Here is a 20,943-nt window from a genome sequence, read left to right as displayed (position 1 = left end):
ACCCTACTTCTCCCTTTCCCTCTGCCACTCCCCCTGCTTATTTTCTCTTTCTAATAAATAAATAAAATCTAAAAAGGAAGAAGAAGAAACTAAAAACAGAAAAAAAAATCTATAATGGAATAATCTGGTCCCTGTTTATCTTGGGAGCCTCTTTTCACTCCTTTTCCCACCTCAGAGCCCCCACACAAGTTATTTCCTCTGTAACAGTGCTCTTCTCAGAGCTCCCTTCAGCTAACTCCTGCTCTCTCAACTGTCAGAGTAAAAATCTCTTGTCTGAACCCTCAGACTAGGTTAAACTACTCTTCTATCACTCAATACAACTCCTATTACCCTTCTCCTCCTTCGCACACTTGTCATTTTAGTTATTAATTGTTCATCTGCTTTCCTACATTTTAAACTCAGTGATGACAGGATCCCTGTAGTATCCCCACAGTGACACAAAGAACTCTAAAGAAAGCTTTAGAAGACTTGGGTTTTAGTGCGGGTTGGTTTTATTAACTTGCTGTGTTATTCTAGCAAGTCACTTAACATCTCTAAGCCTACTTCATAAAAGGAAAGGTGTTGGCTTTGATCAGAGTTTCTTAAGCTTCAATGTATGGGTCCCTTTCAAAGGAAGAAAAAAATCTTAGACACCTGCCAAGATTGTGTCCTCAAATTCCCCAGAAGTTCTGTAACCCCCAGGTGAGAAAAGTAATACATGAAACCATTAAAATGTCCTGGATTGTGAAATTTGGGCTTTATAATGACTTTTTAGATTATTACTAATATAAAAACATAATATTTTTAAATTCTAAAACTTTCAGATCCCAAGAATATATTGGTGGATCCCCAAGAATCTGTAGATCCCAGTTTGAGACACAGATGGTCTCCTCCAGGTTTAAAATTTCATCATTCGAAGGAAATGAAAATGGATGTTTATTTTCTAGAGTACTTCATAATGAATCATACTCTACACATGGGCTTATCCCCCAACCCCTCCACACATGAGCTCAATACACAGAGATCTGGGAAAGAATATAAGGAATTTCATAGCATCAAGGCAAAAAAAATCTCTCATTTGAAAAAAGATTCTTGGGTACTGATTTGGTAACAGGATGAAAAGCATGTGACCTCTAGTCAATGTACGTGGCAATGGGGTGCCTGCGTGGCTCAGTTGGTTGGGCAACTGCCTTCAGCTCAGGTCATGATCCCGGAGTCCCAGGATCAAGTCCTGCATCGGGCTCCCAGGTCCATGGGGAGTCTGCTTCTCCCTCTGACCTTCTCCCCTCTCATGTCCTCTCTCTCTCTCTTTCTCTCTCAAATAAATAAATAAATAAATAAATAAAATCTTTTTAAAAAATGTGTGTGGCAATGAATGACTAAAAGAAAGCATTTCCAGGGCACCTAGGTGGCTCAGTGGGTTAAGCCTCTGCCTTCGGCTCAGGTCATGATCTCAGGGTCTTGGGATCAAGCCCCGCATCAGGCTCTTTGCTTAGCAGGGAGCCTGCTTCCCCCTCTCTCTCTGCCTGCCTCTCTGCCTCCTTGTGATCTCTTTCTGTCAAATAAATAAATAAAATCTTAGGAAAAAAAAAAAAAGCATTTCCCTGAGCTCAAGTTATACTATCTTTTTGATTATACAGAGAAGTATGTGAGAACATGAGTTAAAAAGTGAGAGAGAACAATAAAAAGGCAAAAGGCAATCAGCCCCATTTTAAAAAAGAGGAAAGGACATAAATAGACATTTGATCAAGGACATACAGATGTCCAAAAAGCACATGAGCAGATACTCAACAGAATTAGTCATTAGGGATATGCAAATCAAAACCACAATAAGATAACAGTCTACACCTATAAGAATGGCTCTAATCAAAAATAAGGAAAACAAGAGTTCAGGAGGATGTGAAAATGGGGACCCTCACACATTGCTGATGGTAATGTAAAGTAGTGCAGTAGCTATGGAAAACAGTTTGGCGGCTCCTCAAAAAGGTAAACACAGAATAATCATAGGAGCCAGCCACTCTATTCCTAGGGATCTACCTAAAAGAATTGAAAAATACGGACTCAACCAGACAATTGAACACTTGAAGGTTCATTGCAACATTATTCATACAAGTTAAAAGGTGGAATCAACCCAAGTGCTCCACAACAAATGAATGGATAAGCAAAGTGTCGTATGTACAATACATACATAATACAATGGAGTATTATTCTGCTAAAAAAGAAATGGGAGTTTTGGTACATGCTACAACATGGATGAACTTTGAAAACATTATGCTAAGTGAAATAAACAATACACCAAAGGACAAATATTGTATGAGCCCACTTATATGAAATAACTGAATAGGCAAATTCATAGAGAAAAAAATAGGATAGAAATAACCCTGGGCTAGGGGTGGGTAGGTGATGGGGAGTTATAATTTAATGGGTACAGAGTTTCTGTTTGGGATGATGAGAAGTTTTGAATATAGACAGGGCAGATTTTTGTACAATGTTGTGCATGTAACTAATGTCACTGAACTGTATATTTTAAAATGGTTGAAATGGGGCCAACAGACATATGACAAGATGCTCAACATCATGATCATCAGGGAAATGCAAATCAAAACCACAATGAGATTACCTTATATCTGTCAGAATGGCTAAAATAAAAAACATAAGAAATTATAAGTAGTGTTGAGGATGCGGAGAAAAAGGAACACTTGGGCATTGTTGGTGGGAATGTAAACTGGTATAGCCACTGTAGAAAACAGTATGGAGATTATTCAAAAAATTTAAAAAAATACCATATGACCCAATAATCCTACTAGTAAGTATTTACTCAAAGAGAATGAAAACATGAGTTCAAAAAGATGCCCTCTATGTTTACTGCAGCATTATTTATGACAGCCAAGATATGGGAGCAACTAAATGAACGGATAAAGAAGATATGTGATACATACACACGTGCACACACACACACAATGGTCATAGAAAAGGATGAGATCTTGCCATTTCTGACAACATGGATGGACCTAGTATTGTGTTAAGTGAAATAATTCAAAGACAAATACCATAAGATTTCACTCAGGTTAAATCTAAAAAATGAAACAAAATAAACAAAAATAGAATGAGACCTACAAACACAAAGAACAGAGGGAGAGGGAAGGGCAAAAATGGATGAAGACGAGTGGGAGATACAAGCTTCCAGTCATGGAAATAAAAGGTACAGCATACAGAATATAGTCAATGACATCATAATAGCATTGTATGGTGACAGATGGTAGCCAGAGTTGTGGTGAACACAGCATAACATATAGAGATGTCGAACTGCTATGTTATACCCCCTGAAACTAATGGAACATGGCAGATTTTATGTTAATATATTTTACCACAATAAAAAATAGTGAAAGAAGAGCTTGTTATTTACTGGGTGGACAACTAAAAGGTTAATGATCTAACAGAGATATAAAATATGCAATACATTGTTTTAATAGAAAAACTTGTTCTACTATCAAGGAGCTCAAGAATTAGCAGTACTCAGGTGCCTGGGTGGCTCCGTCGGTTAAGTAGCTGCTTTCAGTTCAGGGCATGATCTCAGGGTTCCGAGATGGAGCCCCACACTGGGCTCCCTGCTAAGTGTGAAGCCTGCTTCTCCCTTTCCCTCTACCCCTCCCCCAAGGCTTGTACCTACTCACATGTGCTCTTTCTCAAATAAATAAATAAAAGCATAAAAAAAAAGAATTAGCAGTAGTAAGTGTATGACTCATCACTTACTCATATTTCAGAATTATGGAGGTCCCCATAACTAGTTTATACCTATCAAGCAGTACAAATTTTATGGCTCAAGTTAATTACTAATCAACCTTAGTGATGAATGTCAGAGGACTCAAGAGTAACTGAAGAACAGCTAAACTGAAAATCTAAGTACACTGATCTCTTTGTATTCCCTACTAGCAATCACTAGTAGTGATTAAATGACTATCAGAATCCAGGAGAGAAAAGTTAAATCACAATCATTGTGCACAGCAGGTTCTGAGAGCAGAACCAAATGCTATTTCTTACCATTTCTTTTTAAAGATTTTATTTATTTATTTAACAGACAGCGAGAGAGGAAACACAAGCAGGGAGAGTGGGAGAGGGAGAAGTAGGCTTCCCGCTGAGCAGGAAGCCTGATGCGGAGCTTGATCCCAGGACCCTGGGATTATGACCTGAGCCGAAGGCAGACGTTGAACGACTGAGCCACCCAGACGCCCCTATTTCTCCCAATTTTTACCTTATACAACACATGCTTTGCAAAGGAAAACCAAACTCCAGTGCCATTCAGATACTAAATAATTAATTTTATTTGTTCAATTTGTTTGATTTTACAACTTGACAAGGGATTCTAAAAGAATTGCTCTTCTTAGTTGAAACACCCTGGTATTTTAGGACCTCTTTTGTGACATGACTAGGTTTCAAAGGACTTTCCCAAATATATCAGCTGTACTATGGAACAAAATGATCACCCTTGCTACCTCTTCAGATTATACGTCAGAGGCTTTTCTCAACAGTGCCAAAAAGGCCTTTATGCCAGCTGTCATCCTACATTCTCTGCTATGGTCTTCATGCTCTTCCGATTTGGACACCTCACTCTCTTTGAAAAATCTTGCCAGGTAAGTCAAAAGAGACAACATCCTTCATTTTACTCAAGCTACTTGGAATTAAACCCCTGAGTGAGAAAGGTAACATCTATTCACAATAAATATTCTGTTCTTTAGGCTTCCCTTTTCTGGACTTCTTACAGAATGCCCAGAGGCCAGGCTCTCAAATTATCTAAATATAAACAAAATGCTTGTTTCCTGACTGAGACCTCATCTGCCAAGATTCCACTCAGACTGCTGATTTATAGGTGGCTCTAACTTTCTTAAGTACAGAAGACTCTAATAGATGTGGTGACACTGCCCATGGTCAGGGAAGCAGAACAGCTAAAATAAAATCCACAGCACTCCAAAGAGGAAGAAACAAATTGGGGTAAAACATTCAGTTTCCTTCTTTTTTTTTTTTTTTTTTTTTTTTTACCACTAGTACTTTTCACTCTACCTCTTGTATTCTAAATTACATGGTAACCTTTTCGACGTTAACTTACATGTGTGTCATAGTAAACTGGATTCTTTTAAAATAATACTGTGTATTTTGAAAAAAATTAATACAACTAAGGATTTTGGAGGGGAGGAGTGAGGGGAGGGGTGAGCCTGGTGGTGGGTAATAAGGGGGGCACGTATTGCATGGAGCACTGGGTATGGTGCATGGGCAATGAATCTTGGAACACTGAGAAAATTTAAAAAAAATATTTAAAATTGAAAAATTGTTTTAAAAAATTTATTTATTTGAGACAGGTTGAGAGAGGGAGCACAAGCAGGGTGGAGGGGAAGAGGGAGAGGGAGAAGCAGATTCCCCACTAAGCAGGGATCCCGATGCAGGGCTCAATCCCAGGACCCCAGGATCATGACCTGAGCCAAATGCAGACACTTAACTGACTGAGCCACCCAGGGGTCCCTGAACAAACATTTAAGGAAGAAATTTTAAAAATCCATTATCCTTTTCCTTTAAGTTCATATTTTCACAGGATGGCTGATTCTACAAGCTATACTACTATCTTGACTCAAACCCAGGATAACTAACTACAGCTTCAGCTGAGCATTCAGTTTTTGGATACTTGGCTGTCTTGTCCAACATTTCAGTTTCTATCCAAGAACCAAAAAGTCATTTATTGAAGTCTGCATTTTTATGCAACACATGTAAACAAATACTATAAATCTCCAACTCAGAGTAAGGAAGGCCCAAGTGCAATCTACAGACTTGAAGCTTGCTAAGTAAGGAAAGGGATAGAAGGACATCTCCAGATCACCAGATCACTGAAGGTGAAGTTGACTAACAGTGAAATGTCAATTCCGGCTCTAATTCTTCATCAGAAAGATAAGACAAATCAGTGACTCCCAAAATAGCCTAAGTAAAATTGATGATATTCTAGAAAGTAGTATAAAATATGTAAAAAACATGTATTTGGGGAAAAATTCCTGCAGTCAATTTTCTCACTTAAGAACACTAACCAAAGATGTCTCTGTTGATTTTGTTACAGCTGTTAACTTTTCCACCATACCAGGCATTAAAGTTACAAATGGGTTTGCTGTTCTAGTGGTCTGGAAAAAGTATATGCTGTTTCGCTGAACTACTGTAAATTTAAATCCATTTCCCCCAGTTCTTAGCTTCTTTTGGCAGAATCCTTATAACTAAAAGTGTAATAACTATATTGTCATACTTCGGGGTTTATACAGCTCTATCTATGGTGAGGAGGTAGTAAGAACTCATAAGGAAGTAACGTATTCTGGTGACATTTTATAACCTTTAGCAAGCCTGGGGACAACTGAAATCATGTGTTTAAGACGGGAAGCATTACTAATTTGGGATGACTTCTTGTGGCTTTCTTTTTATTACATTAACATCACTAAATTTTTCAGAAACGGATTTCTGGTTTTTTCCTAAATCACTTTTCCTTCATAACATAAAACACAATTTCCTTTTTCAGAAAAGAAACGTTCTTGGTAAAATTTAAGTTAACAAAAGATGGGAAACTAGGATACTAATTAATTTTTAAGTTACTACAAAAGATAATTTTGAAAAATCCTGATATTTCCATTAACTGTCAGTCAATTCCCCAAGTATAGTTCCTTTTTAACAAGAAATCAACTGAGTAACCAAATGAAAAACAATTAAATGACAATTAAAAAAAACAATTACAATGACACAAAAACAATGCAGGTACATGACTGTCTTACATATCATGTTTCCAAATTGTCATGGGGGTGACTGATAAGAATCAAAAAGAAAAAACAAGGAAAGAGTATTATAGGAAGCCTGTACTGCATTTTGTAATTCAGCTTTCATTCATTTAATAAGTATTGGTTGAGCAATACTTATGAGTGTAGCAGGCCTTGTGCTCTCAGGACACATCAGAGAACAGGATGCATTCCTTGTCTTCAAGAGTTTACAGTTAGCAATACACTCAGATATTTTAATACTTTTTAATAGGGGAGGGGAAGATACTTCCAGAAATTTTGACTTGTAGACCTAAAATTCTAAAAATTTCTTTTATTTTTGTTGTTCCTGCAAATTCTTTTTGTTATAAAGCTATATGACTGCTGTATCTGTGCATAGATCAAGGCTGCCCCATTCTACATGCATAGAAAATTAAGTACTAGAAGGGCCTATAAAGATCAATTGATCTAACTTAACCTAATTTGTCTAACATATGATGGTGGAAGAGGTCACTTGGCTGCTATGTCTTTATTTTAATGAGCTTTTCTTCCAAGTAAGCTATAATGTCAGAAATATCTTCATAGCTAGTGCTTTGATAAACCTATGCTTACTGATACCTCTCTTTACCTACTGGGTAAGTGATCACATTTAAACTCATTCTCCTTTCTTCCAAATTTAGTGGAAGCAGTCTTTTCTCTCAGGGTCTGTTTCCCTTTAATGGCTATCTTGAGACCTCACCCCTGCACTTTTCCTCCCCACTGGTGTGCTCTCTTCTTAACTTTACTTGACTCAGCTGCTCCAGAAGACCTGTCCTACTTGTTGGCCAAATTCCCAGTGGTCTGAAATCACTCCCTTCATTCACACACCACCCACTAACCCACACAGCTCACTGAAATACCCCTTCCTACTACTAGACTTAAACCCTAATCTTAAATGACAGTCTCCTCCTTGTAACTGTTAATGGCATTATTCCTTTCTTCATTCTTCCTGACTTTTCATTGTCATTTTACATTTTATTTCAGTTAAAAAAAAAAAAATGTGAGCTTGGGAGTCAGAAAGATCTCCATTTCAATACAGATTTCACCCTGTGCTGGCTCTCAGCCAAGTCATGGAGCCAGCTAAACTTTACTTTACATGCCTGTAAAAAGGGATAATCCTAATTCCTACTTTATTGAGTAATTTTGAGGACTAAGTAAGATTATATATGTCAACTTATTACTGTAATGCCAGGTACCTAAGGGATACTAAGTGTTGTTTTCCTTTCCTTTTCATAAAACTCTCTTCATTTGGCATCAATGATCCCAGTCTGTCCTCTCTCTCATCTTTCAAACTTAACCTGTGTGTCGGTTCTGCAGACCTCAGCTTCCCTCTATGACAAAGACACTCAAATCAACAGACTACTTCCACTGCCTGAAATGAGGCTCATCCCCTATCTTCACACATCCCTCTGGGACATTTCTTAGATATCCCACCTTCACTTCAAATTGAACAAGTCTAAAAGCAGGTGCATCTTTCTTCCCCCAGAGGAGTTCCTCTTCTCTATTTCTTTTAAAATTTTATCTCTCTGTGTATCAGCCAAAAGTTCATCTTTGACCCTTTTGTCTTTCATCATCTTCATTTCTTATTTAGTCACCAAATCTTAGAAGTTATCAAAATATCTTTCACTTGTCCCTTCCACAGAGAACTTCTGTCTTACTTCTTCCCTATTTCTAAATCTTCAAGTTCCCAATGCCTCCTAGACAAAGCCCAGTTTCCTCAGTCCAACATTTGTGCCCTGCCAAATATAGCCCCTTTGCTCCGGATGTGTACTTCCCACTGATTCTCCAGTATAGCATGCCCACCAATATCTTGACTTTCTTACCCCATGAGGCTCCTCATGTTTACAATTTCCAGCTTCTTCCTTCTCACATATCCATATTCTTACTTCCAGGTGGAAGTAAGTTGTTAGGAAACAACAACGCACTATTCCAGCTTTGCATATATATTTTATTCCACAGATTTTTACTCCATGTTTTTCCTCAATCACACATTGCCTGGTTCTGTTATTTAATTCTTTCATGTGGTATGTGTAGGTAATGTCTTTGAAACAAGACTGTAAGCAAGGACTATTTCATCTCTGTTTTGTCTAGAAGAGTGCTGTGTATATAAAAGTAGTTCAATAAATAACTTGTTTTAATAAATAATACATATAAGGGCACTTGGGTGGCTCAGTTAAGTGTCTGCTTTCAGCTCAAGTTGTAATCCTGGAGTCTAGGGATCAAGCCCTGAGTCGGGCTCCGTGCTCAGCAAAGAGTTTGCTTCTCTCTCTGCTTCTGCCCCTCCCCCTGTGTGTGTGTTCTCTTAAACAGGTAAATACAATCTTCCAAAAACTAAATAAATAAGGGGTCCCTGGGTGGCTCAGTCATTGAGCGTCTGCCTTCGGCTCAGGTCATGATCCCAGGGTCCTGGGATCGAGCCCCACATCGAGCCTCACATCGGGCTCCCTGCTCAGCAGGGAGCCTGCTTCTCCCTCTCCCTCTGCCCCTGCTTTTGTTCCCTCTCTTGCAGTGTCTCCCTCTGTCAAATAAATAAATAAAATCTTAAGAAAAAATGCATACATACATAAATCTCATGATAAATAACTGTCCTACACTGGGGAGGGCATGTGCTATGGTGAGTGCTGTGAATTATGTAAGACTGCTGGATCACAGACCTGCACCCCTGAAACATACATTATATGTTACTAAAAAACAAACAAACAAACAAAAAACCTGTCCCAGCCCTTTACCTGACTTGGAAGCCCTGCTTCAGATGCAACTGAACACTGAAAGTCCATCACTAGTCTGTGAATTGAATTATACAGGTAAAAGGTAGCTGATGAGGTACTTATGCACTTTTATGCATGGGTTTACAACATGTGCAAAAAGAAAAATGCTGTGTAAATGTTAAATCTATAAAATCATAAATGCATATACATGTCACAGAAATTCTTTTTATTTATTTATTTGACAGAGATCACAAGCAGGCAGAGAGGCAGGCAGAGAGAGAGAGGGGGAAACAGGCTCCCCGCTGAGCAGAGAGTCTGATGCTCAGGGCTCTATCCCAGGACCCTGGGATCATGACCTGAGCAGAAGGCAGAGGCTTAACCCACTGAGCCACCCAGGTGTCCATGTCACAGAAATTCTTTTAAAGTAATTCAGTTTTGTACATGCTTTGCATCTCTATTTGGTAAATTTTAAAATAACATTTAGGCAAGACTTCTAATAATACTATGTCTAATTAGCAGAAATAAAAGTATATGTGCATTATTTAATTTCAATTACATTATCGTTTCATTACTTGCATAATATTTGCTAAGAATTTTATTAATCACTAGGGATAGCCCAAAGATGGTCTCTGCTCTCAGGAAGCTCACTCCTAAAACGGACTATAAAATCTGTTACAGTATGATACAGTAATTGGTATATTCCAGCCATCAACCGAACCAGAACATTGAGCAGTCTGGTGTGGCTGAACTCTAATACTTGCGGCAGCCAATGGAGAGGATACGCTGAGGGGGCAGGCTGAGGCTGAACACAAAGATTCTAATGCTCTTTGAAAGGAGGGTGAAATGTAAACAAACAGCATTAGAAAGATAACTGTCAACTTGGGAGGGTGAGATGCAAACAGTAAAATGTTGAGTCAGATAACTTGCCATTACTCAGGTGAGAAATTAGGATAATCTGAACTAAATCAACATCAATGGAAATAAAAAGGTTGGAAAAGCAAAACTAGAGTAGCAGCAATCAGGAGATCTATACAAAGGAAGATTTTTTCCCCCACCACATTTGCAACTGGGGAGGAGAAGTGTACAAAAAAAAGCATTCTTCTTAGATACTTACTTGCTGTTGTTATTACTTTTATTTCAAATTCGGTTGGATAAAAATAGTTAGTACATATATTGAGAACACAACTTGGCAGCATTTTTTATAACTTTCATGTTTTGCTTAAGGTTGAAAGTCAAGTCCCTCCAACACACTCCCGCCACCAACACATCCCAGGTCAGTTGTTCTTTAAAAGGATGTAAACTTAAAGGCAGTTAGTCTATTTTGTCAGACACAGAGGCACTACATTTTTAGAAGTGTGATTGCTTCTAGCAAGCACTTTTTCTGGTAAAATGTGGTAGAATACAGATCCGTTATGTGTCACCCTTTTCATATTGGTGCTTAAAAATAAAATTTAAAAAACAAACTAAAACAATGAAGGGGCTTAAAGTTTTTCTTGAACAAAGGTATTTTAAAAATATATTAAATAGTTGCAGAAATTCTTTAAACTCCTATCACACAGAGAAGCATTTACTCTTTAAAATAAAGTTATTTTATTATTTCTTATTATGTGGCAATATATTATTGTGGGGTCTGAAATTGAAATACCTAAATGCAGAAACATCTCAATAATTTCAACAAATAGCTCCTGCTACTGAATGGGCCCCAGCAGGGAGGACAACCAAGTATGTTCCTATAAATCCTTAAATTACAGAAAACACATAATCACCATTAAGGAAAGAAATAGCAGCAGGTCAAAAGGCAAAAACCTCACTCTGTTCCACTTTAACTGGTAATAAGAAAGTACAGATTAAGGAATGAAGATGTGCGCCAACCACACATCTTAAAAAAAAAAAAAAATTAGTATGTGCTAGGAAACAATCATCCTGGTGGCAAAATGTAATTCTTGTGTAGTATTACAGAGTAAGGGAGTGACTTGCACTCAAATCCCACACTTTTAAAAAAATGATCTGGATTTGGTCAGTGAGTGGGGTGCTGATTAGGGTGTCCTGGTAGCTCTTAGGTTGAGTGGGATGGAATAAGTTACCTGTCCTCTGCCTATTTTGATTTCATTTGGAAAAGATAAAAATTAAAGGCAAGAATTATAGTCATCCCTTAAAGACATATAGTTCTGTAAGAATTTTCTAAGCCCTTTATATATCTGATCTTACTTGATCCTCACAATAAACATCTCCCACTTAATAGATAAGGAAATTGAGGTCCCAAGTTTTTAAGAAATTGCCAATTAACAGAAGAGGAAAGATTACAACCCAGGTGTCCCGACTCTCAAAACAATGATATTCTTTGGAATGACACAGTTAGGGTTCTTCTAAAGTATAACCAGAGATCAGTGTTGGTAAAAAGTTGAGTATTAAACTTCTCTATAGCAGTAGGAAAAATCATCTTCATTGTATGTACGTAATTATTAAAATACTTGCTGAATGATACACCTTATATTTCCAGTGAAAGCAACAACAACAAAAAAAAGTTTCATGATCTTGTAGTTATGCTAGATTTCTCTGGATACTCAAAATAGATTGCTAAAAAACATCAGTTCTTCTCAATTATATTTATACGTCAATAGTCACTTCTGGACACAAAAGTACTCTCAATTTTACGACACTATCTGGAAGAAGTTCAACAACACATTGTTAATACTCTACTCCTACAAAATAATTTTAAACCTCCATGGGAATTTAGATTTGCACAAGTTATTAGGATGTGACCTTTCCCTTAGATTTCTTATTTTAGGATTGACTTAACATTGTATTTCCCCAGTGGGAGCTGTTGTACTTCCTTCACAGATAAGAAAAATAGCAATCACAAATTATAGTGAGTAAACTTAGGAAAACATATATTTCTGTGATGCAGAAGAAACCAAAATCATAAAAGGAGCCTGCACGGCGTATTCCTTGAGTTTGAGAGGAAAGCCATGTGGCTTGCTGACAAAAGAAAACAAAAGTCATGCCATTATGGTATTTCCCTGAAATTTATACTTAATTGTTTTTTGTCCCAGCTACCAAGTCTTATGACTTTTAAAGATTATTAAAGATGTTTACGTCACTAAATTTCCTATGTCCTGTCTACTGAGAGTATAAAAGGTTAAAAATATCAAACTTTTAGTAATTTAAATGATTTCATATCACAGGATCTGGATTGAAGGACAAGGAGTTCATCAGTATAAAGAAAAAAATTTGAGTAACCGAGTTGCTTCACTTTATGTTTCATGGAATAATAATGGCTTCTAATTACTGACCTCTTACATGATACTGTGGTAAAATTTATGTACATTATTTGTAACATATGAGTTGTTGAAAGTGTCCAGATAATCAAGAATTTTTTTTTTTAAGGCAAAAACACTGTGGAAGGGGAGATGATGAAGACATGTATGTTTTTTTCCTAACTAGGTGCCAAAATCAATGATTTTAAATGGTCTTAGTTGATGGAAATATTAAAATAAAGAAACTATGAAAAGATTAAAAATATTTTTTGAGGGTGGCTCAGTGGGTTAAAGCCTCTGCCTTTGGCTCAGGTCATGATCCCAGGGTCCTGGGATTGAGCCCCCGTATCGGGTTCCCTGCTGAGCAGGGAGCCTGCTTCCCCCTCTCTCTCTGCCTGCCTCTCTGCCTACTTGTGATCTCTGCCAAATAAATAAAACCTTTAAAAAAAAAGTATTTTTTGAGAATGAAAGTGCAGGATATAAATGAGAATTAAGTAACTGTCAAAAGTAATCTTTTGTATCCTGTTATCAGACCTATTTGTGCAGTAGGTTTTATTAAAATTACTTGAGAACAGGGCTTCATTTGATTTATTACTCAAGAATCTCAAATAATCAAACCTACGATGCATTCTGAAGTTTAATTCAGAGTCTTTATACCACAGAAGCTTTACTTTCAGGCTTAATTTTTAAGAATTTAACTCTCAACATTTTACAGCTGTGCCTAACATTTTTAAGTAAAGATAGTACCCACTGTGGTTGACATACACTTTTTTCACAAAATATTGTATAATTTCGACAAAGCTAGGTTCTAAAACATTGTTTTGAATGAAACAGAATTTAGAAATCATTTAATACAATCGCTTAATTGCACAGACATTGAGGGTCAAGGGATAACAATGTATCAAATATTACATAGACATATAAAAATATGTGTGTATGCTTACCAAGAACTGGAAGGCAATTTGTAGAATAGTTTGAAAAATAATATTAAGATTATAGATAATTTTTTTCTTTAAATGATCTGTATCATTATTATTACATTGCTTATTTGATATAAAAAATACAGTAAACTGTATTGCAGTTAAAACCTACAATCTCTACTTCATGTCAGTTACTATGACACTTAACCCTCAAATGAAGGTTTAGAATGAAAAGCAAAGACAAGGGGTGCCTGGGTGGCTCAGTCAGTTAAGCATCTGCCTTTGGCTCAGGTCACAATTCCAGGGTCCTGGGATCAAGCCCTGCATCAAGCTCCGCATCAAGCCGAGCATTGGGCTGCCTGCTCAGTGGAGAGACTGCTTCTCCCTCTCCCCACCTGCCACTATGCCTACTTGTTCTCTCTCTTTGTCAAGTAAATGAATAAAGTCTTTTAAAAAAGGAAAGAAAAGACAATCACCCCTAATCTTTTTCCTGTTCACTGTAGTACATTTTAAACATGTAATTTTGTTTCTTAAAATTTTCTCTATATCGTTATTCTAAAACGACCCTTCCCTTCAAATATTCAAACCACAAATGACTTAAAAGAATTTCATGCAAAGTGAAACAAACCCAATATCCAAAACTCCTCCAAAGCAAAAGTAATGTGTCCTCATTCCTCATTTTATTTCTAAATGAGCCACCTACCGCCTTTTAGGTTTTACAACCAAACATTATCTATGTTCCAATCCTGAAGCCCTGCATTTGTACACAGCAGTATAGCTCTGCAGAGAGTTCATTCACAGAGGGCAGGACTGAACTATGCATGTGAGCACATACAGAAAACGATAAAGATCGTTGTGTCCTATTAGTAATTTACAGAATTGTGATTTGCTCCACCCAGTACACCTCTAATTGAATTCCTCAGCCATAAAATCACGGGGACCAAACAAGTTCAGATATCTTTTATCTAAGCCCTTTTTTCCCCCTTACCATCAGTTAACATATTTCTTATGGGGCTTTTCTTCTTTTTATAGATTCATTTGTCTTAGTTATAAATTAACCCCACAACCAACTCTCTCTACGACCCAGCTCTACTGTGTCCTGTGTACCAGACTTCTTTTTACATGCACAATTGATGAGAGAGGGGCCATTTAAACAGCCCGTTGCTAAATGATGCCCAGGGAATCATCTCTAGATTAATAACAAAATAAAAAATTCCTCAGGATAAAAGCTCTTGAGCAGAGATTCTCCTCACAGCTGGACACCCTGGCAAAGAGGTGGAAGGCTAACTGCTGGAAACTTCCATTATTTCTTTTTTGCTTTTCAGAAAAATTGTGGTGAAATATATACAACATAAAAATTTACCATGTTAACCACCTTTAAATGTACAGTTCAGTGGCACTGAGTACATTCACACATTGTTCAACCAGCACCACCATCCACCATCTCCAGAACTTTTTCATCTTTCCAAAGTAAAACCCAGTCCCCATGAAAAACTAGTTCCCCATCCGTCCCTCCTCCCAGCCCCTGCCAGCCACCATGCTGCCTGCTGTCTCTAGGAATTTCACTGCTCTAGGTACAAACTTGTTTTTTCTTGTTTCCCTTGAACTGTGTAAAACACTGTAGTTCATGAAACTGGTTGAACACACAAGAGTTGCCTGCAAAAAATAAAAAACTTCATAGAGGAATTCCTAATACTTAGCATTTCATTTTTATGCCCAAATGCTTGGATTCAGACCAAACATTCACGTTTGGATGCCAAAGTATATACCAGCCCCTTACTTTGCCTAACAAGAAGTTGATCTTTCGATTTGAAATGGCTTCGGGTTTTTCTAAAGTTACACTGATTTTTTAAGCAAACTTAATGCTGCTGTTGATTTTCTTTAAGAATCAAAGTTCCTTTAGTAGTACTTGTACTCACTGAATTCCCAGACTAAAAACAGTATGATCTTCCCTCATTTTCACCATTCAACTGTAAGACTTCTACTTCTCCTAATTCTAAGTTCAGATGTTGCCTTGGGTATTGAAGATTGGTGGGCCAAGAGATTATTAATGAGATCTGAACAGTCTCACAGTTTGGGTTTGAAAATTCAAATCAGACCCTGATCATCACCAACTAAAAACTTGCTAAGAGATGGTTCCCGAGGAGGCAGAGCCTCATGGCATTTCCCACACACAGGTCTTCTAGGGGACTGGAAGTAACTGTCTGAAATATTAAGTGGAGACTGAACTTGTGGAGGTAGGGACTGCAGTGTATATGGCTAGGATTAAGAAACACAACTCAAAGAGTACCCTTGATGAAAAGAATGCCCCTGCTTCTCTCTGTTTTAAGATGTGCAGATAAATAGAAACTTGCCCTATAAATCAATGAAAATCTAATGAAAATGATTATTTAGGGACTCCACTGGGACTTTTAAAGAACTTTTTATTTCAAAATAATTTGAGGGTTACAGAAAAGTTGCAAAGACAGAACACTCCCATGTACCCCTCACTTGGCTTCTCTGGCTGTTGACCTATTACAACCACAGTACAATGATCAAAACTAATAAATTAACATTGGCACAATATTATAAACTACTTTCTTTGGACTTCATCAGTTTTTCCACTAATGCCCTTTCTCAGTTCTGGGATCCAATCCAGGATCCCACATTGCGTTTAGCTGCCATGTCTTCTTATTCTCCTCCAAATCTAGGGTAGTTCCTCAGTCTTTTTCTTTTTTAACAGCTTTACTGAGGTATAATTAATATACAAAAACTGCATATATTTAACTGCACATTTATTTATTGATTCAGTCATTTATATCAGTGTGGAATAATGTATATATATTTTATTTGGGGAGTTATAATCCAATACTATGGTCATTTATATTATTGCTCAAATTCTTTCAGCTTTGGCCACTGGGAGATGGAAAAATGTGAGCAATAAAATAAATAACTGTAGTATCATATTTTAACTCCCCAAATTAAAAAAAATATGTGTATTAGTATTGGATACTGAAACTACTTTCTCCTTTGTGAGCAAGGATCATGGCTGCATGGCTTAGAGGGAACCAGGCAAGGTATTTTTATTTTTATCTCAATTTAATTGTAAGTATCACAGGAACCTAAAATAATATACTTGTACTTGAGACTTAATTCTAAGGATCTAAGTTATTTTTCAACTTCTAGGTCACTCTCTTATCTTTGTTTTGTCTTACACAAATACATTATTATGTTCTCCTTCAACTGACTGGTAAATTACACAGCAGAAAGTATTCTGATAGCCAAAATAAGCTCTCTAAGAAATTTTACAACAAAATACTATGAAGAATTTGCATGTTCTTTTAAAACGATGCTTTAAAATACCAATTTAGTAAAATAAATTCTGCATTTACCTACCGTGAAAGGGCGACTCTTGTTTGAGAAAATGGCCTTCTTATATACTGGCTTAGAGTTGGCTTCTTTCAAATCTGAACAATTAAAAAAAAAAAATTAAAAACAAAACATTTGATATACACATACTCAAAATTTTTAGACAACTAGGCTGCCAAAATGTAAGGAAGAAATAAATTTATTTTTTCTATTAGATTTCATTTGGAATGTTTGTTTTCCTTTATTTTAATATTCTCTAGAAGTAACCAACAGACTACCAACTGTAAATCACACAGGGCTGGAGAATCTTCTTAAAGAGACATGTATTAGGTTTACTTTACCTACATTCCTACTCTGTCACTGATCATGAGTTAAGGTTCTTTATCTCATCCATCTTTTACATCAAATTAATAATGACACCTACATTACTGGACAGACTTCAGAAAAACTAGATCTTAAAAAGATTAATAATCTCAAAAGACAGGTGTTTGCTAAAAGTTATACATAGCGAATATGCTATTATTAAAATACAGAACCTCATTCTAGATGGCACATGGCTATTAAGCCTACAGTAAAAGTATAATCATGTATCACAACCATTTAGGGACAGTAGACGTAGCATATTCCATGTGAAGATTTTTAAAAGGAAGACCCAGAGAGCAAAGTATTCAAGCAAATGTGCCAAAGGTCTCAGGATTCATATCCTTGGCTCTTACGAAGGTCTCAGGGATCTGAGAATAGCTGTACATTCCATAAAGACAAAACAGCATCTAGTGCCAAAAGCCTTATCATCAGGGCCTTAATAGCCCGAACTTCCAGACCCAATGAACTACACAATCTAACCTACAAAATTCCAATTTTTTTCTTTTTTAATTCTACAGCTTTGCAAACTTGGAACTTGCAAAAACTATCCTATTACCCAATATATAACATCAAAGTAGTGGATTATGAGTATAAAATGTTTTCCCATTTTGTTATTTCTAACATGAAAGAATATAAACTATAGCCATGAATTTTTTGTTGTTGTTTCTCTAGCATTATTTAGTACTTCTCTTAACACAGACTCAACACTAATAATAAAGTAATTATTTGTTTTCAGAATGAGACCTATTCTTCTACAGAAAACTCTGACCCGTCAGTATTTTAGACCGGTACGTTTTGTTTTCTGACTGATTACCAACCTGTATCAGACCAATTTACATAAATCCTCTCTCATTTGTTAGTCAAAAACGAAAGGAATATCCACACCAAAACTATTCATTGCATATAATATGTATAACACATGAGGAACAACTTTTATCTCTAATGGATTATCACTTTGAGGGTTTTTTTCTTTTTTTACATTTAATTAAACTAAAAAGGGCTTAAGTATATGGGAGGAAAAAGGAAAGAATATTAATAAAGAAAAATGGGAACAAAATTTCTATCTGAAAAAAATTAAAGAATGCTGACTCCAAGTTAAGAGTAAATCATACTAGCTTTCCTTGACACTGGTCCCAATTTCCCTTTGAAATACATATGCATTCATTAAAAACAAGAAAAAAGTAAAGATAAGTATTCTTAGCTCGTGGTCCTAAGAGTTAGATGGAACAGAAAACTGGGCTGGCTCCTGCAGCTTTCAGAGACAGACGGGATTCTATAATCTTTCCCCAAACCCTTCCTATAACTAAGATAAGTAATCTCCTTTCTGTACCCGCTCAGAATTGCACTGTACCACACAGAGAAGGAGCAGTTTCCAAACATTAGCTACAGTAGAGAAGAAACAAGAGCGGTTCTAGGGGTAATGTATACCAAGGATTCTTTCACATTCTCCATCCGGTCAGTTAAACACAGCTTGGTTTATATTCATTAGATTATGAATCCTTCTACTCATTCCCATTCGCCAATTGGCTTCTTTCAAATCTGAACCCCTGACATTTTAACACAACCCACATGAGACAGGGGCCGTTCATACCTACTCATCCAACTTTTTACGTTCTGCTAAAAATTGTTTCTCAGATGTAAGTAGATAATAATGCAGACCAAGGGGCAATTTACTCAAACTAATTTGTCTGAAATGGTAGAAATGGCAAAAGTTGCCTTAAGAAATAGAAAAATAATTAGCAATGAAAGCCACTGAAAATTTATCAAAGAATTACTTCCCCAAAAAGCTCTGGGCCTAGATAATTTTCTCGATTATTTTTTTCTAACTTTCAAGGAAGAGATAATTTTCTTGTTAAAATTGTTTATGAATAGAAAAAAATACAGCAACCAATTTTTTCAAAAGTAGCATGATATTGATGTTAAAACCTAACAGAAAATGAAGAGAAAAATACCAGTTCTACTTAGTATTACTGATTTAAAGTTATAAATAAAATGCTAGTGAGAAAATTCAATCATATACTGAAAGAACAAACCATCACAATCAGGCTGGATTTACTTCAGGCAAAGATTTACCTCCAGAATACTTATTAAATAACGTGTCAGAGTACTAGGTCAAGTTTTAAAAGAAACCAGATGATTATCGCAAACAATGCAAAAAAAGACTCAACAAAATGCAACAGCCCTTCTTGACATTGTTCCTTTAGAACACTAAGAAACTTTAATAACAGAAATATTTATCTCACTCAAACTTACAACGAATATCATCTTATTTGCTAAATACTACAGCAGCATTTCCCAAAACATGTTTTGTAGATAACTAGTTCCTTAAGACTTTCCAACAGAGAGGTTTCCACCATAAAGCAAATTTGCTCACATTATTCCTTTTTTGGAGATTAATAAGGTACATAAGCATTGTATATATTCTGTGGCCCAACACCTAAAACAAAAATCAATAATAACACTGGGTGTTATACGCAAACAATGAATTGTGGAACACTACATCAAAACCTAACGATGTACTGTAGGGTAACTAATAAAAAAAAAATCTGCCTTAACTCAATTTGAAAATGTGTCTTCACTTCCTATTATTTCACTCCTCAACCCACTTTACTGTGGTTATTGCCCACCTTTCTACTGACACTAAGGCAAAATTTATACACTGTTTCCTTCTTGCTAAATTCTTTAGACTTTTCTTGATTTTCACTCTATTTATCCAAATCTGTGCTGATAAATGTTTAACAAGTGGTTCTCCTTACAGGTGAAAATGCCCCGATTTGCAGTGTTTGCCAGTTTCTGTGGTATCAATACTCCCCCCGGGATTGAGCAGAGGCTACTGATGTGACGTCACAGAGTGCTGGGGTGGGCAGCGCTGGAGCAGGGGCTCAGGCCACATTGCATTTCTACCATTCAGACACAATCGACAGGAACACAACAATGTAAAACAATTAGGAAGTGATGTCTGAGGTGTGTTTATTGCCTTTTTTTTTTTTTTTTAAACGTAACTTGTATAATTGCAAGTATACACCATTGTATTTTTATTTATTTATTTATTTATTTATTTATTTATTTATTTATTAACCATTGTATTTTAAATAATGGCCATGGATAATAATGGGCTCTCAGAAACCCTGAAAATTTTAACAGCTCACTTTCACAAGCCGGTCTGAGCTGGCTTCAGCACATTGGTCTTCTGCAGTGTTTGGTATTTTGTCCATCCTTTACCACTGAAATGGTCTCCTTCTTTATTTGCCTGGAGACCAGTTTCTCCTAGTTCTTATCCTGTCACATGACTATGATTTCAGCGCCTCTTCTTGGTACCTCTTCTTTCTGAGCTCTTTTATCTTATGTGTCCTGAAAGTTCTTTCCTGGTTCACTCTTACCCATAAAATCTGCTTGCTTATAGCTCACAAATCTTTATCAGCAACTACAACTATTCTCGCAAGTGTTCTAATTCTGCATTTCCAACTTTTTTTCGGACACCCCTACCTGAGGTTCTTCGGGAACCTCAAGCTCAACACCACCCAAGCTGACTACCCATTTTCCCCAACTAAAGAAG

At 36.5% G+C, this 20,943-nt stretch overlaps 1 protein-coding gene across 5 annotated transcripts in view; it reads right to left on the bottom strand.

Moving 5' to 3' along the window:
- PPARG (peroxisome proliferator activated receptor gamma) overlaps positions 1-20,943 on the bottom strand; it is a 143,095-nt gene that overhangs the window by 85,154 nt on the left and 36,998 nt on the right. For 2 of the 5 annotated variants that reach the window (XM_032841688.1, XM_032841686.1), the window contains exon 2: positions 17,052-17,122. The exons of the other annotated variants lie outside the window; for them this stretch is intronic. The gene's annotated coding sequence lies outside the window, so the exon portion shown is untranslated. The remainder of the gene's footprint in view (positions 1-17,051; positions 17,123-20,943) is intronic. 5 annotated transcript variants of the gene reach the window in all.

Source organism: Lontra canadensis, unplaced genomic scaffold, assembly GCF_010015895.1.
Source record: "Lontra canadensis isolate GAN:19392208 unplaced genomic scaffold, GSC_riverotter_1.0 scaffold124, whole genome shotgun sequence".
NCBI lineage: Eukaryota > Metazoa > Chordata > Mammalia > Carnivora > Mustelidae > Lontra > Lontra canadensis.
The sequence above is the reverse complement of the archived record's forward strand: the minus strand, read 5'-3'. Positions and strand labels throughout refer to the sequence as shown.